The following is a 13259-nucleotide window of genomic DNA, read 5'->3' on the forward strand; positions in this document are numbered from 1 at the left end:
ACACAAGTATACTGTATGTACTTATTTTATACACCAGGTTAAAAGAACAAGTGGAGTAGGACTATTTTCCTCATTGAATTATCATATACTCTACTTATTGTATATTCTCACAAAAGGTGACACAAATGCATACAGTGTGCAAGCTATCAGTCCTTGGTCAGGAAGCTTTTGGAAGCATGTTGTACCAAGGAAAAGCGTGTAAATTCTGGGCCAAAAAAACTGCAATATACAGTATGTCTCAAATAAAAAAATAGAAAGAGCCAGCACTCAATATGAGAAACTCACTGTTTCTAAGATGTACCTTAAATGGAAGATGCTCACATAGAATAAAGTCTTCTGTATGAGCAGCTTTCTTGTAAGGAACATCTTAGAAACAGTGAGTTTCTCATATTGAGTGCTGGCTCTCTCCTTGTTCTCTGTTGTCTTTAACGTTTTGAGGGGCAGGCACCTTATAACGGATTTGACTCTGTTCCCATTTAGAAGTTTCTTCATGACCAAGTCAAATAAAAAAAATCCCATTGAAACCAATAAGGTTTATTTTCTGATACATCTGAAGCAATGTCTTTGCCCCCAAATTACCCCACGTTTATTTATTTTTCATTTATAAAATGTTTTACCAGGAAGTAATACATTGAGAGTTACCTCCCATTTTCACGTATGTCCTGGGCACAGAGTTATGCTGACAAATACATGGTTACAAATACATGGTTACATTAAGTGAACAGGGTATACATTATATACAAGATATTGCATGCACAGTTAAAGATAATATATATTATAGCGTATGTAACAGTTACAGACCAGATTAAAATGTGAGACAGATTTAGATTTGAAAGAATTTAGACTGGTGGCGGCTGTGAAAGTCTCCGGTAGATTATTCCAGTTTTGGGGTGCACGGTAAGAGAAGGAGGAGCGGCCGGATACTTTGCTGAACCTTGGGACCATGAAGAGTCTTTTGGAGTCAGATCTCAGATGATAAGTGCTGCATGTGGTGGGGGTGAGGAGCTTGTTCAGATAGATGGGTAGATTGCCCAGAAAGTATTTGAAGGCAAGACAGGAAAGATGAACTCTGCGCCTTGACTTGAGTGAAGACCAATCTAGTTCTTTGAGCATTTCGCAGTGATGTGTGTTGTAGTTGCATTGGAGGACAAAGCAGCATATTGAATTGTAAAGGGTATCAAGTTTGCCAAGGTGTGTTTGGGGTGCCAAGCCGTATACTATGTCCCCATAGTCTATAATTGGCAGTAGCATCTGCTGTGCGATGCGCTTTCTGACCAGCAGACTTAGGGAGGATTTGGTCCTATAAAGATGAAAGTAAATGAGACGAATCTCACGTGTGTGCTCTAATATGGTACAGAGTGTGTGAGTCCAGTAAATGAAATAAAGTATATTGGGAACAGATGAAATATGTTGGTAGACAATCTTGAATAGCCTGTATTTGTGTGTGGTGCCGACAATTTTTTATATAATAACAAATCCAAGAAGCATATGTGTGGGAACGTGTGCCGCTGACCTGGCCAAATGGAACTGAGCTCCGTATCCCTGAAATCCTCCGCATCGACCACCCGGTATTGACCCGTCTCAGATGGGTCTTGTTGAACTCATAACCTCCTGTAATCAAAGTAAAAGGGTCCGGAAACGTAACATTCTCCCAGTCGACTGTAGCAAGAGGTCCGTAGCTCCCAGGTCTCCCACGCTATACCGCTACTCGCCACGCTCCTGGAACACCAGCATATCACTGTACCTCTCTCAGATGATCTGCTTCGTCGGGACCTCAATGTGAGAGGCAACCAATAAACGCAGTCCCGCAATTCCGTAGAGTGAAGCAGTATTATGTCTAAGCACCACACTGGCTAAAAACAACATCAAGTAATGATAAATGTTGTCTGGGGGGTATACTCACATCCCGGTTCGTTGATCTGTTTCTTGCGTGCTCCTAATCCATATATTGTATAGGTGAATTTGAAAGAGAAGAGAATGGGAACTGCTAAATGAAAAAGTGAGGCTAGCAGTAAGTATGAAAAATAATTAATCTTCTTTATTAGGCATAAGAGCCAACATATAAAATTGCAGAGGATCTCTGTGCAATTTTAAATGTTGGCTCTTATGCCTAATAAAGAAGATTAATTATTTTTCATACTTACTGCTAGCCTCACTTGTTCATTTAGCAGTGCCCATTCCCTTCTCTTTCAATTGTTCCTATAAAGTACACCTAGTTTGGCACAGGTTTTGGATGTCAGGGTATCAATATGCAACCCAAATGTTAAACGGGAGTTAAACAGTATGCCCAAATATTTAAAACTAGTAAAAGGACCCAGGATAGTATTACAGTTGGTTCTGAACTGAAGCTCATTCATTGGAAGCCTTAGAATACTTTAGCCTAAATACATATGTCCCTTCATAAATGTTTTTTCCAGTTTTTCTGAAGGAGAATTTTAAAGGGATCCTTTAAATTACAACTTACATTTTATTTCTCCTTAGGTACATTGTGTGCCTATTTATTTTGCTTACTACAGTTTGACCCACAACCCCCTGCCCTACGACACCTTTTGTTTTAAATCATAACACTAATTGTTGTGTATTGCATAATTTATGTTAAATTCCTGCTTCAGAGGATACAGAGCAATGTTTGCTATTGCAACTACAAATACAGTCCACTTTTGAAATGACCTGAATAAGAGAAGAGTAACAGGTCATTATGGAATATGCACCTGTAACCTGACAGTTTATTCACTAAAAGGTTGTAACATCAGCTTGCTCGTAGTGCATTTGCAAGGGCAGTGTAGAAGCATGTGTTTTGGATACAAAGGATACCATTTGACATGCAACAGGGAGATGATACTGTAAACAGCGGCAGCACCCAACACAAAACACATTTGCTTCCAAGATAAATCTATTGATTATGAATTATTAAAATCTGTAAAAGTAGACTGTAATACTGAAGTACTCATTTACTCTGCACTAAAAGTAGACTGCAATGTAGCAGTACTTTGTTACGAAAGAGGATGTTTTGCTAAAGCTTCACCTCCCTGCGCATGTTCATCTGCACCTGAGGCGGAGTCTGCTGCAATGAATAGCATTTTCGGGTATATACTATATCCAGGGCCACAGACAGATTGCACAGCCCCCTGTAGCCACCGGCCCCGGACACTTGTCCCGGCTCTCCCCCCCTGTCGGCGGCCCTGACTAAATTAACCATGATGACAAGGCAGGTACAGAATCATTACAGGGTTGCCATCTTTCCGAGTTTGACTTGGAGACTCCGGGTTTTGGACACTTACTTCCGGACTATGGGTTTAGCCTGTCAATCTTTGGGTGCGGTGTGGTACGGCGGCGTCTCCGGCATCCTCCTGCAACTCCCCATCCTGCAACTCCCCCTCCATCTACAGTGAACATGGCTGTGCGGCGTCAAATGATGCCGCGTTGCCATGACAATGGGACGCTACGTGACGGTATGGCGCTTTGCGGTGTTACGTTGCCATGGCAACATATAGACACATATAACCTGATAATTTCACACCGCGCAGCCATGTTCACTGCAGTTGGAGGGGGAGTTGCTGGAGGATGCCGGAGACGCCGCCAACGCCGCCACCCGGAGATTGACAGGCTAAACCCATAGCCAAGCTCCCAAAACCTGGAGTCTCCGGGTCAAACCTGGAGAGGTGGCAACCCTGGGTGTGATCCTAGAGGTCTACGAGGTGGTTCTAGCTATACCTGATCGGGTATGCTGGGAGACGCCACCGCTGCACCAAGTCAGAGCATTTTGTTTTTGTTTTACCTTTTTCTCTAGGTTGGCTTTCATTAGAAGGTGGCAACCCTGAATCATTAGGGAGCGACTGCCGGTCTGTGTAAGAAGTTCGTGACCAGAAAATGGTAACTGATAAGTGTGTTTGTTTAAGATTGTGCAGCTGCTGTAATCAAAAGCTCAGTTTAGTTGACCATTAAGACAGGACAAAGAAAGGGGAGTTATTACTGTTGGTTGGTAATTTGAGGTCCATCTGGAGATGTTACAGACAAACGTGCTTCCCAGCTACAGACCTCAAAGACCACCAGCAGGATAGACTTTCAGGACAACTACTGTGCAGCTCTGCAAGCTATTTACATTTGGGTCAGCTCCATTCAGGCAAGGTTGTTCTAAAAAAGCTGTCCTGTTGATGAGTCAGGTGGTTTTGTATATTTGTTGTTTATCTTAATGTGCAGTAGTTTTTGTCAATATATATTGGATTTTTTACCAAATTAACTGGCCAGTCGTATTGTTTTAGACAATTTTGCAGTGTAACTGGCTTCCTTCAAAATATTCCACCACCCTTAAAATAATAATTGTGTTCATTTGTATCCTTTTTCAAAGAGTCAGGGGAGTTCGTCTCGAAGCCATAGAATAGAAAAACATATCATAGTGCAAAAATGTTTTAACAGTGGAAAAAGTGAAATTGATCCAAAATGACTACTCACATTTAAGCAATCAAATCAGACATTCATCCAACTCAAGGGGTGGATGCGCCCTATGTGATAACAGCAGCCACCAATCACAACCTCCAGAGGAGAAAAAAGAGAGACCATATAGTGTAGAGGTAAACACAGATACCCAGCAAGCTCAAACTCCCACACCCACCACAAAGTGAATATATATTTATGTCAACCAGAGAGCTACTGAGCGTGGCAATTGTATATAACAAGAGACAGGGGGTGCCCAATGCTGCATCCAATTGACAAAACATATAAAGTAAAATACTTCAATAATAATAATTGGTTATTTAGTTAACCCTTTGGCCAAAGGCGTCATAAGCCTGCATACCAAAGTCAAGGTATAACCAAAATAATGCAGGTCCTACACTACACTGTGAACCCTTCCTTTTACCTCTGTGAGAGGGGAAAAAACCATAATGGGTCTTGTTCCTGCAGCACTTCCGGCACGCCGAGAACCACCCAGGCTCCCGATACGTCACTTCCGGTGCGCCGAGAACTACCGGATCTGATGGTATCAGTGGATTTTTCGTGTCCTCTTCTCTTGGCTGTTTGACTAGAACACTCAACGCGTTTCGTCGCTCTCTCTTGCGACTTCATCAGGAGTGAAGAGAGAGCAACGAAACGCGTTGAGTGTTCCAGTCAAACAGCCAAGAGAAGAGGACACGAAAAATCTACTGATACCATCAGATCCGGTAGTTCTCGGCGCACCGGAAGTGACGTATCGGGAGCCTGGGTGGTTCTCGGCGTGCCGGAAGTGAAGGGACGAGAGCTCCGGTGTGGATCCAAGTGTCTCCTGAGAGAGCGGAGGTGAACGAGTACCCCAAGGAATCGCGAGTCCCAGGGATATTCGTCATTCGCTACCTATGAGTGCCCACATCGACCGTATTAAGTGTAAGCCTTGAATCGTGTATTTGATATTAGAACTGTTTTACCTCTACACTATATGGTCTCTCTTTTTTCTCCTCTGGAGGTTGTGATTGGTGGCTGCTGTTATCACATAGGGCGCATCCACCCCTTGAGTTGGATGAATGTCTGATTTGATTGCTTAAATGTGAGTAGTCATTTTGGATCAATTTCACTTTTTCCACTGTTAAAACATTTTTGCACTATGATATGTTTTTCTATTCTATGGCTTCGAGACGAACTCCCCTGACTCTTTGAAAAATCATCCAAGAAAAGACAAGTGAAAAGAAAAGACAAGTGAAACAGTCTTTTTTCAAGGGTTGTAGTTTATTTTGAGGTTTTTTTTCACTTTATATGCACTTTAATTAGGCACGTGCACCATCACTGATTTTGTTTCATTTATCACATTGTCACTTTTACACTAGTGGTTATTATTATAATTTTGGGTTTGTTTGAGCGCTATTGTCACTGTTTTTCTCACACTTTCATTTGTATCCTGTAAGAAATTAATGTTTTCCTAGGGATCCTGAGGTCAAGCATATCCGCTACCTACTACTACTACTACTACTACTACTACTACTACTACTACTACTACTACTACTACTACTACTACTACTACTACTACTACTACTACTACTACTACTACTACTACTACTACTACTACTACCATGTTCTTGTATAGCGCTGCTAGTTATACGCAGCACTTTACAGAGACATTTAGCAGGCACAGGTCCCTGCCCCGTGGAGCTTATAATCTATGTTTTTATTTTTGGTGTCTGGGGCACAGGGAGATAGGGTGACTTGCCCAAGGTCACAAGGAGCCGACTCTGGGAATTGAACCAGGCTCCCCTGCAATAATCTCAGTGTCAGTCAGTGTCATTACTCACTGAGCCACTCCTTCTCCTACTAGTATGTCCCTCTGTTTGACTAATGATGAGGTGATAAGGAAAGAACAAAATCAAGACAACTTACCAGTAGATTTGAGGATAGACAGTCTTATAAAAAAGACATTAGATTAAGATTGTAAAAAATCGAAACCTTTTGTTTATCATGGAAATGGGCAATTTGTTACTACAGTAACAGTCCCTGTCAGGCTTGTCAGGGTGCTGAATCCGCGCAGGCTGGGTGTTGATATGCTTTATGGAATTATGATGGGTGCCAGGAACTTTTATAGTACAAACAGGAGTTTTATTAACAGCCGTTGATAATGCCCTTTATTCTGAGTCACTCTATGCACATTTACTGATATATTTACAGTGTTTGTACTATTTGCTTCTTTGCTAGGTACCAGGTACCAGGGGCTAGCAGGGGAGCCAGGGGGTTATTGCCCAGCCCCCCCCACCCCCCAGGTCAGTCATATTTTAAAAGTGGTCCGGTACAGAGAGAAGCTGTGTGCGGCTGTCATGATTCTCTCCCGCAGTTCTCCTCGTAGGGGCGCACAGAGCAGTCAGGTGCAGGCCCCGAACTGGTAAGAACCAGAGCAGTCCATGAGGCCAGCTGCCATCTTGCTTTGGGTATAAAACCCCACCTAGTCTGTTAGTTCCTTCCTTGGCAAACTTTTTGTTTACAGGTCAGGAGTCAGGTTATTCTTTTTCCCTTACGTTCTGTTAAACGGTGTTCCAAGTGAAGAACCCCAAGTAGGTAGCGGGTTTAAGAACAGCCTGGGCCAAAATATCTTTAATCTTACCTCTGAGACCTCTATAAAACAAGGAATCCCTTTTATCTTCAACCGGACTCTAGCACTAGACAAGTGAACTGGGTATGATATGCCAACATGTCTTTGTTGCCCTGTCGAAGCTCCAGAAGCCGGTTATTTGCCGATTGGACGATAGCTTGTCTATCAAATGTATCTGGTGTGTGTGCGTCTGTGTATGGTGTGTTTTGGGTACGCGTAGAATTCATCTGTGTATGGTATGTGGGCAGCCCGATTACATAGCCGATTATTTGGGCTTGCCCCAACCCCTGCTAGGTACCCTAGATGCATCCAGGAGTCCAGAGGCACCTGCCGGGGAAGAGAGGCAGCTACTCCTACAAAGATTACTATTCAATGTGCAAGACCTACCAATCTCCTGTAAGTGGGATTCCAATTTTTGCTGGCATAAGAAGTGTATTATATCGCAATGTTTTACATGTGATTGTTTTGAATGTTTGTTAAATGCCCTTTTTTCATCTCACTTTGAGTATTTCCTACCTCTGAGGAATTCACAATTCTCAAACCATTAAGTGTATCATTGACCTTAACATACTGTACAATATCCCACTATGTTTGGTATGTTTTTTCTTTTCATATGCCGAGTTCAACCTTGATCCCATCATCAGCAATGGAGTAATTTAACATTCAAAAGGACATTGTTTACGGTTGTATTAATTAGACACATTGTTTAAGATTTTTTTTAAAATATTTAATGTTTTTTTGTATTGGTTGCAAGAGCAACACTTGCACAAATCTTGCAAACACATTACTATTTATACTAGGCGCCGCACAGTATCTTTTTTTCTACTATTCACATCTGACCAGGGTGGTTAGATTCACTGATTGGCAGCCACACGAACACACAAATATTTAATTTTAAGTGTTTTTTAGTGCACTAATTAGTCACGACCACTTCTCACGAAAAGCGCAACACACACTTTTTCGACAGGTCTATTGAGACCATTCTCCCTACACTGCAGAGGTAAATAAGAATTTTCACAGGTACTGTAGTGTTAGGGTAAAAAACAAGGATGCGTTCCCATGATAAAAATTCACCTTGAGAAAGGACTTTTGTTAGTCCGAAACGCGTTGGTGTGGTTGTTTTTTCGTTCTTCATCCATTAAAATAAGCCTTAATTTTTATCATGGGAACACATCCTTGTTTTTTATCCTGGCTCAACCAGTTTTGGATATAGTGCTCCGTTTTTCTTTCTCCCTTTGTTCATTGTATCTACCTACAGATAGAGGCACCATTAACCCGTGGACTACTGGCTACACTAGGACTTGCTGTCAATCGTGGATCATCATATTCCAGTTTATCCACTATGTTATTGGACTTTGTTCATTAAGTTTATTCCGTTCAAACAGATGTTTATTACACTGGTCACCGGCAGGTGTTAACTATTATTGAATCCTTACTACAGTGCTTTGTGGGATCATAGTTTACATCTTTCGGAATCATTGGTTACCTTCATTTATTGGGTTAATTCCATTTTTTCAAGATTTTATCACGTTTTTGCTGTTTTCTATTGAGCACCATACAACATATCTTTCATATACTGTAGTGTTAGGACCTGCAACTGGTCATGCCGTGACATGGCTGCAGGCTTATAACACTTTGGTCAAAGGGTTTAACTAAATGACCCTTACCCATGAGAATACTAATATTAAAGTATTTAACTATGTATGTCATATTTGATGTAGCATTGGGTATTTTTTGTCTTTTGTTGATCACATTTGCCCCAAGATCCTACAGTCAGAGACTGATATGATTTTGATATGATTTCAGGAACATTCTTTCTGTACTTGTTTATATTTATATACAATGTTAGAAATAAAGTATATATGGGCTATTTCTGCATAGTCATGCAGGGCTGTATATCATACTGTATGTTATTACAAACAGATCAAGAGGAACCTCATAGCACTCCCTTTACATATTAACCAAATTCACCTTACAAGTTAATTGGCACTAGTAATTTGTATTTATTAATAAAATGTTTTACAGGGAAATAAATTGAGTTACCTCTCGCTTTCAAGTATGTCCTGGGCACACTTATAATGAAAATACATAGTTACGCGTTATATTTACAGATATTTTATGAACAGTTATATGTTATGGGTGTATTTAAAAGACAATTAACAGTTGCAGACAGGATGAAAATGTGAGACAGCTGAAGTCTTGAAATAACTTAAATTGGAGGTGGCTTTGAGAGTCTCAGGTAGATTGTTCCAGTTGTGAGGAGCACGGTAAGAGGAGGAGCGGCCGGATACTTTGTTGAACCTTGGGACCGTGAAGTCTTTTGGAGTCAGATCTCAGATGTTAAGTGCTGCATGTGGCAGGGGTGAGGAGCTTGTTCAAAAAGCTGGGTAGCTTGCCCAGAAAGTATTTGAAGGCAAGACAGTAAAAATATACCCTGTGTCTGGATTCAAGAGATGGCCAATCTAGTTGTGTGAGCATTTTGTAGTGATGCATGTTGTAATTACATTGTAATACAAAGTGGCATGTTGAGTTGTAGAGGGTGTATGATTTGCTAAGGTGAGTCTCGGATGATATACCATATACTATGTACCCATAGTCTATAATTGGTATTAGCATCTGTTGTGCAATGCGCTTTCTGCCAAGCGGGCTTAGGGAGGATTTGTTCCTATAAAGTACACCCAGTTATGCATAGATTTTGGATGTCAGGGTATCAATATGCATCCCAAATGTTAAATGGAAGTCAAATGGAAGTCAAGTCATATGCCCAGATATTTAAAACCAGAGACCGGGGCTAGAATGGTGTTCTAGTTGGTTCTGATCTGAAGCTCTGTCATTGGAAGCTTTAGAAATTTAGCCTTTATCCCGAATACCATAGTTACAGTTTTGTCAGCATTTAAATATAGTTTGTTTTGGGAAATCCAGTGTTCAAGTATCTCAAAATCAGATTGAAGTGCGTGTCCAAGGTCAGAGAGGCTAAGGCTGTGTGCACATAAGATTTTGTCATCCGCATACATGTGCATTGAAGTGGCCTTACAAGCTGTAGGTAGATTATTAATGGACAGAAAAGACTAGGTGCCCCAGAACAGAGCCTTGCGGGACCCCTTAGGTAAGGGGTTGGTAACCTGTGTCTCCTGAGCCGCATGCGGCTCTTTTCGCTGCTACTTGTAGCTCTCTGCAGGTTGCCGAACCCAGCTGTTGCCTCTCTCCCTCACTATCCTGACAACAAATCTAAGCTGGCCTAATCCGCAGAGGTGGCCTGCTGGAAGGTGTCTGTGGAAGTGCCTGTCCAGGCAGCTTGTTGGAAGAAGTGAGGTTCCCCTGACAGACACCTCCGTGGGCACCTTTCAGCAGGCAGCTCGGCAGACCCCCTCTCTACAAGTTTCTAAAAGGACCCCTCACTCCTCCAGGGCAGCTGGCAGGCAGCAGGCTCACACGGATCCTCTCTTCCAATGTCCCTGTCCCCCCTCTCTCACTCCTCTCTCTTCCCCATCTCTCACTCGCTTCCCCGTCTTTCTCCTTCCCCTGTCTATTTCTCTTTCCCCTCTCTCTCCTTCCCCGTTTCTCTCCTCCCCATCTCACTCCCCCTAATCTCTCTCCTCCCCCCGTTCCCCTCCCCTTACCCCTCTCTCTCTCCTCCCATCTCTCTCACTCCTCTCTTCCCCGTCGTTCTCCTTCCCTTGTCTATTTCCCCTTCCCCCTCTCCGTCTCTCCTTCACACCCTCTCTCTCCTCGTTTCTCCTTCTCCACCCTCTCTCCCTCCTTATCTCTCTCTCCCCCCTTTTCTCTCTCTCCCCTTCCCCCTCTCTCCCCCCCTTAACCTTCTCTCTGCCATTACCCATCTCTCTCCCCTTACCCATCTCTCTCTCCTTCCCCGTCTCTTCTCCTTCTCCCCTCTTTCTCCTAATCCCCCTCTGTATCTCTCTCCTCCCCTCCTCTCTCTCTTCCTGTCTCCTTCTCTTGTCTATTTCTACTTCCTAATCCCCCTCTCTATCTCCTTCCCCCACTCTCTCGCCTCCCCACCGCTCTCCTTCCCCCTTTCTCTCCCCCCTCTCTCCTTCCTCTTTCCCCCTCCTCTCTCTCCTTCCCCCCTCCTCTCTCTTCCTTCCTCTTTACCCTCTCTCCTTCACCTGCTCTCTCTTTCCTTCCCCCTCTTCTCCTCTCTCTCTTCCCCTCCTCTCTCCTTCCCCCCTCTCTCCTCTCTCCTTCCCCCCCTCCGATTAATCCCCACATCTACCCCCCCCCCATTAAACACAGCACAGAGTATTGTGTGTTAGGATATGGGGAGAGGGGATGGGGGAGGAAGAAGAGTAGGGGTGGGAAGGAGAGAGAAGGGGGATAAAGGAGAGAAGAAGGGGGATAAAGGAGAGAAGAGGGGGAAAGGAGAGAATTTGACCTGGGCCCCAAGAGATGTGTGTGTGTAATAAAAAGATCACTTGTGAGCACATTCACATGTCTTAGGCAGGTCTGCAACCCCGCCTTTCGCCATTATCACCCAGCATACAGTGTTTTCACTGCAGCAAGGGATTCTGGGAAATGACATGCAAATGAGCACACCGTGTCACCTTTTGCCTGAAAAACAATTGCTACATCTTGAAAATTGCAAAGCTAGCAGTACAACCAACTTCACACTGATGATACCCATTAAGGCTGAAACATCTCTGTGAATGGTTTCTCTGGCTTTGCAATTCGATTGTAAGCTCTTTGGAGCAGGGACTCCTCTTCTTAAATGTTACTTTTATGTCTGAAGCACTTATTCCCATGATCTGTTATTTGTATTATTTGTTATTTATATGATTGTCACGTGTATTTCTCCTGTGAAGCGCTATGTACATTAAATGCGCTATTTAAATAAAGACATACAGACATTTTGGGTACAAGGAAACTGCAGCTGAACGGAGACTGACTACAGCTTGATCGCAGCTTCTCCACGCCCAAAAGCCCAGTAAACTTGCGGCTCTGAAACGGAGCGGAGGTCCCTTCTTCTTCTGAATGGAGCTCCCGATGGGTTTATCCTTCCAGGCCGCCACTAGTCTAAGAGCTGCACAGAGAGATCACATGGCAGTTTCTGTGTCTCCTTGCACAGCTCTTACAGCAGATTGCGCCGTTTATATTTTTAGTACGTAGGATTGAAGCAGGGGGCTCCAGAAATGAACCGCATTCATTTAAGGTCCGGGCCCCCCCTGCTTCCCGAGGTACAGGCCCCAGTATGGGGTGCCGGTATCTCCTGCAAGTTTAAACATCCCGGGCACGTGGGCCGTAGTGCGGGCCATTTAAACTTGCAGGAGATACCGGCACCCAATACGGAGGCCTGCACCTCGGAAGCCGGGGGTCCCTGGACCTAAAATGAATGCGGTTCAGGTCCGGAGGCCCCCTGCGTCAATCCTATGTACTAAAAATAATCATTTAAAAAAAAAAAAAAAAAAAAACTGCTGTAAGAGCTGTGCAGAGAGACACAGAGAGAAGGACTGATTCTCTCTGCTCAGCTCTTACAGGTTTAGGATTAACACAGTGGAAGTCCCATTCAGAAGCAGGGACCCCTGCTGTGTTACTCCTTCTGGGAAATTCACTGCGCTTGGCAATAATCGTGCTTGGCCGCAATTGGGCCACGGTCCACCCACTCCAAGTGACGCGCACGGGGAACTTGTATCGCGCCACATCTGTATTTTGACCTTATTTGGATAGAAGTGTGTATTTATTTTGTATACATTTATATATATTCAGAGGTATTACACTTACAATTTTGACATTTATATGTTTCCTAAACGATTTAAATATTTTTTTTTTTATCATTTGTATATGGAGTGCTGATCCCTTATTTGTTCTATATCATATGTCATTAGACTGCTGGACTAAATACTTTACTAGGCTGGGCCAGTACCATGTGTTTGCATTTTAACTTTAGGGATTTCTTTATAAGTGTTTATGTATTTAATAAATCCATTTGAGTTTTTTGACCTTGAACCCTGTTGTGCTTTTTATTGTTTCATTTTTTTAAAAATTATCTTTGGGAGTAGAAGGTACGTTCAAGGGCTGTTCATTCAATCTGGGACTGGGACTGGGACTGGCTTTTCCCTCCTGTTCCCTTATTGGGAATGCTTTATGCCTATTTGTTTCTTATTAAATATTGGGATTGATAGCACCCCGCATTTGCTGGTAAGTACCGCCTCACACTGACCGTGAGCACCCTGGGAAGAGTTTTCTGTTCCCATTATTA

This window comes from Ascaphus truei, chromosome 1 (assembly GCF_040206685.1).
Source record: "Ascaphus truei isolate aAscTru1 chromosome 1, aAscTru1.hap1, whole genome shotgun sequence".
Classification (NCBI taxonomy): domain Eukaryota; kingdom Metazoa; phylum Chordata; class Amphibia; order Anura; family Ascaphidae; genus Ascaphus; species Ascaphus truei.